Source organism: Silene latifolia, chromosome 4 (assembly GCF_048544455.1).
Source record: "Silene latifolia isolate original U9 population chromosome 4, ASM4854445v1, whole genome shotgun sequence".
Taxonomy (NCBI): Eukaryota; Viridiplantae; Streptophyta; class Magnoliopsida; order Caryophyllales; family Caryophyllaceae; genus Silene; species Silene latifolia.
In genome coordinates, this window is record NC_133529.1 from 76,916,033 (window position 1) to 76,921,561 (window position 5,529).

The window sequence follows — 5,529 nt, forward strand, 5'->3', positions numbered from 1 at the left end:
GATGTACACCATTAACAAAAATTACCTGCGGGTACTCAGGGTGGGAGTCGAGAGTGTCGTCCACTCGAATCGTAACACGGCCAGCAGCAGGTGTGGCACGACCACGACCGCGACCCCGGCCTCTAGAACCTGAAGTAGAAGACCGTCCACTGATGGTACGAGGAACTAGAGCCGCCCGTAAAGCAGCTGCGACTGCGGGTGAGCACGCAGCAGGGGTGCTCACCGTACCTGAGGTACTGGCGGAGGCTGCTACAGAAGAAGCAGCAGAGACCGCCACAGAGGAAGAAGAGCTAGCAGCAGTGCTAGCGGCAGTGGTTGTGACGGGGCTAGCAGCAGTGCTAGCAGGTGTAAAAACGGTACCAGCAGCAGAAACTAAGAACAAAGGAGCTGCGGTACTAACGGAAGTGGAGGCGGTGGTGACAGCAGGGACCACCGTCTCAGACAAGGACGGACTAGAAGTCGAGCTTGTAGAAGGCATGGAGCTAGAATCCATCCTAGTCAAATAGGGCTGGGGAAACTGATAAGAAAACAGTATGAAAACAGCAGAAAATTTCCCTAGACAGTCGAAATTTTCGACTGGTAGCCCTAATTCCCAAGTTTTTCCTCAATAATTCGAATGAAGCAGGTAATCAGCGATAGGGGTAGGGTAGCAGATGACAAATGCAGCAAATTAAGCAACAATTGAAGCAAATTAGGCATATGGCAGCAGGAAAAATCCAATTCACAGTCGATAATTTCGACTAAAATTAACCCTAATCGCAAATTACCCATAAAATTCGAATTAAGCATGTAAAAAAATAATTGAGGTGAGGGAATTAATCATCAAGTAGGGTAAATTAAGCATAAGAAACAATGATAGTCGAAAAAAAAATTCGACCCAGGATGAAAACCGAACCCTAATTCCTAATTTACTTCATAAAAACAAAATTAATGAAATAAAAATGCAAAGAAGTATTGGAATTACTTACTTGATGATAAGGAACCTACAAAGAGCAATTAATCGACAATCAACAAGCAAATTGGGCGATTTTTGATCGAAAAACCGCGAAACCCTAAAACCTCTAATTGACCGTGTAAAACAACGAGAATCAAAGGGGAAATAGAGGGCAAATGACGATTAATTAGCAATAAACAAAATGTAAGTGGTGGATTTGGTAAATGGACAAGAAAAATGGAGGATTTGAGGGTTTTTTTTTTATCGCAAATAATGGGGGTATTCGAAATAATGATGAAGAAAATGAATTAAGAGTAAAAAGGGAGGAAGTTAAGGAGACTCCATGCGCGTCATTTCCAGAATCACTCGATCGAGTGGTTTAAAACCACACGATCGAGAACTTCTTGTATGCATCCACTCGATCGAGTAAAAAGTTACTCGATCGAGTACTCCCCTTTTGAGCTTTTGTCGATCGAGCAGTATGGAATCATTCGATCGAACAAATTTCACTCGATCGAGTACAAAAGTACTCGATCGAGATCTTTTCCTCGGGTAAGACTTTGAATTTGCGTATAATTCCCCAAACCTGCATAAAAACACTCGCAAAAATATCCCAAAATACCAAATATGAAAAGTAACAGTCTATAGTCTTCTAATCTATGCTAAAAATGTCTAAAACCTAATTGTCCTAAATAAATGCAATAAACAAATCCGACGAAAAATTAAAAATTGTTTATACAATTTGTTACACGGGGCATTTCCCCGCTCACTTATCAAAGCAATTCAGCAGCCCCTCGGAGGGCTCCTGACTGGAAGACGTCACCTCAGCATCATTAACCGTCCTCTTCATTCTCCACGAGCTTGTATTTGAATCATTAGGAGGAGAATAGTTGACGTCCACATACCCGCAAACTTTCCTCGTCCTTATTCCTTTCTCACCAGCTTTGACATTAGCATCCCCACTTTGACTGACATTAATTGCACAATAGTCATTGACAGCTCCTTCAATATTTTCATCTGTACCTGCAGCAAGGAAAACAGACGAACTTTCCTCCTTTTTGCTCTCAATCTGAGGCGGAGGGGTCACGATAGCAGCACAATATTCCAAATCTTCATTTGGATTGTCAATAGGAGGGTCAGTAAAAGAGAGGGCATTGGAAGGCTGAGCTTGCATGGGAGCCCTTCGGAACTTAGACTGATGGAATATCAATTCCTCGTCCCCAACCTGAAAAGTCAATGTCTTGCCCCCGACGTCTATCACTGCACGGGCAGTGAATAAAAATGGTCTCCCTAAAATGATAGGGGTATGTGTGTCTTCGGGGATGTCAAGTACAACGAAGTCAACGGGAATAAAGAATCTCCCGATCTTAATAGGTATGTCTTCTATGACACCTAATGGCCGTGATATACTACGGTCGGCCATCTGAACAGTCATATTTGTGCAATTAAACATGGTCAAACCAAGTCTCTCAGCAAGAGACAGCGGTAAAACACTCACGCTAGCGCCAAGATTGATGCGTGTCATTTATATGATGTTTTACACCCTATTTTACACGCATTTCAGAGCTCATTTGTGTAGTTTAAGCTACCATTTCCCCTATTTCCGTCTACTTTCGTGTTTTTGTACATTATTGTAGAAATGTGAAGAATTCAGCGGAAATCAAGCTAAATCCGTCCCTGAGTATCCTGCATTGCATTTGACGTGAAGTATTCACTTAAGGAACGAGCATGGTGCGCATTTCAAGGCCCAAAAGATAAATCCACGAGAAGTTAAAAGCGGATTACCAGCTAAAGCAGTCGATCGACCAACCCACGGGTTCCAGTAGCTATTGTTCAGCATAGACCAGTCGATCGACCAGTCCCAGCAGTCGATCGACCAAGCCGCTGTCTCAGACGTGAATTGAAAGATCGAAAATTAGCAAGCCCATGAGTTATTAGGTTTAGGAATAATAGCTGCGTACTTTTCCTTTATAACGTAGCTTGAGTTTTGAGAATAAGCATCCAGTGACATTAAGTTTTACATCTAGTTTTCATTCAGTTTATCAATAATTAGGGTTCAAGGATTATTTCGGGATTTAATACAATTCGCTTTGATAATTCGGCTTTTGTTCAGTTATTCAGTTATTTTGCCCTTCTTTCATAGTTATAGAATTGCTAGATCAGTTTCCCAAGCCGAATTGCCATCTTATGTTAATTGCTTATCTTACCGTATCAATCATGAATTCCGTAGTTTATTTCTCTAATCTTATTGTTGTTATCATTCCTAGTATGAGTAGCTAATTTCATTGTGCTAGGATGTAGGGGAATTATAGTGTAGGCGGCGTAGAATAATATGGACTGAAATCGCGTGTGAGTCGATCGACCGCCAGACCTGGTCGATCGACTGACCACGTGAGGTATTACCTTCGTTTTAATTGATTTAAATGTTGTATTTGACGAATCGAATGCATGCGACTAGTTGAAAGCTTAATATATGACTGACCCGTTAGATCGAGAGATAGGGACAGTTGTTAGATCACCAATTAAAACGACTAAACTATGCTGAGATCGAAAGATAGGTAAAGTTTAGATTATTAGTCACTTCTCAGGACGAAAGTTAGTATTAGTGATATTAGGGACTTATAGCGAGATCGAAAGATGCTATATGTTAAGAGTGGACCGAGAGGACCTCTTGTTTTCCCGTCTCCTGTGTTTGATTTAGACCGACTTAGTATGCTGCCGCCGAAACTATAGTGAACCGACCATCCTAGTACCCTTCTTTATATTTGATTTAATATTTTTTTTTAGTTTAATTTTCATTGCTATTAGCTATAGACCAAATCAAATCAACCCCCACATTTGTTACCTTAAACTAAATATCAGACAACTATTAATTACATTCGCCTCCTTGTGCTTCGACCCTGTTACCACTAGCCTAGGTTAGTTTTAATAGGAATTTTAAATATTAATTACATTCGCCTCCCTATGTGCCGTAGCAGCAACAATCCCAAGGTTCACCTCTCTGTGGTTCGACCTGACTGCCGCTAGCTATAGTTGTAGTTGGTATTATAAATTTATTTTTGACACCTCACGACGGGTATCAAATTTTGGCGCCGTTGCCGGGGAGGCAATTGTTCTAATTTTTAGTTGTTTTTATTTAGTCTTTCTTAGTTTAAGGGACATCCGTTCCTTAAACTTTACTTATATTCTTTTTGTAGTTTCTTCTTATGCGCAGGTCACAGGGTGATGAACTAGTACCGTTCAATCCTGAGATTGAGAAATCCTTGCGTGAGTTGAGACGATCATCAAGGGTATTGCCGACAGAGGAAGAGCTGAGTACTCTGTCTAGTTACTACGAGAACGAGCTGTTCGAAGAAGATCCACCTACATCTCTTGCTTCCACTTCTTCAGCTGAGACAGTCACATCTCCGGAATTTCCAATCATGGCTGAAGAAGCAACTATAGCAAGTCACTCAGAGCCGACGGCTGAGAATCTCTACAAGGGATTCGCATTACCAGGGGCGGATAGAAAGTTTGAGCCGAAGCCGTCCTATATCAACTTGGTTGAGAGAAACCGATTCAGGGGAGCTGCAAATGAGGATGCAGCTAAGCATATGGAGATATTTATTGATTATTGTTGCTCCATATCCCCACCAGCCGGCGTGACCCCAGACCAAGTGAAGGAGACCATGTTTATTTTCTCACTCCGTGATGCTGCAAGGGAGTGGTATAGAGATTTGGATCGAACTGCTCATGGGATCACCGACTGGAATTTATTAGCCCTGGCATTCTACAAGAAATACTTCTCTGCCTCGAAGACTAATGCCATTAGAGCTCAGATCACGAGCTTTAAACAGGGACCTGATGAGAACTTTCATGAAGCATGGGTCCGTTTCAAGAAGCTGGTGCGAACCATTCCGCACCATGGGTTCGAAAAATGGAGCTTGTGCAATCAGTTCTATAATGGGTTGTATGACGATTAGAGGGCTATTTTGGATGCTGCAGCCAATGGCCGATTTGCTGAGAATATGGGAGAGACTAAGGGGTGGAAGATCATTGATGACTTAGCCACCCATAAAGCTGAATATGGGAATTCGAGAGGCAATCAGAGGAGGAGTGCTGAATCCCCTTCTGTGGCTGCATTAGAGGCTCTCACGGCGAGGTTTGACAAATACGAGTTGGGAGGAGCTTCAAAAGGAGGGATGTATCATGTAAATCTTTGTGTCGTCGACGGTCCTTTCGTGCCGTAGAAGATGTGGAGCTGAGGGACATGTTTCAGAAAATTGTCCTAGTCCCTTTGTGTCTTGTGCTGCCTTTCAACATTACAGGCAGACAAACACGTACTATGAGCCGAATGTCCACCCAAACTTGAGGTGGAGTAGCCAAAATGTCCTGAATCCGACTCAACCTCCACAACAACAGCAGCAGCAAACTTATGTGCCCCCACAAGCAAGCAACAAAAGTACCAAAACCCTCAGATGTTCCTCAACAAAGCAAAGCAACAATCATAAGGTTCTGATTTTACTGAGTTAAAGAACTTGTTGCTGAAAGAGTCCCAAGCTAGAGAGGCCGGGATGAAGATGCTAGAGAGCCAAATTGCTCAATTGGCTAGCAAG

At 42.4% G+C, this 5,529-nt stretch overlaps 1 non-coding gene across 1 annotated transcript; it reads right to left on the reverse strand.

The window, feature by feature from the left end:
• Positions 1–4,737: 4,737 nt before the first annotated feature.
• LOC141653981 (small nucleolar RNA R71) lies at positions 4,738–4,844 on the reverse strand. The gene has a single exon (XR_012547566.1). It is a non-coding gene; the product is annotated as a small nucleolar RNA R71 (small nucleolar RNA).
• Between the last annotated feature and the right edge of the window lie 685 nt (positions 4,845–5,529).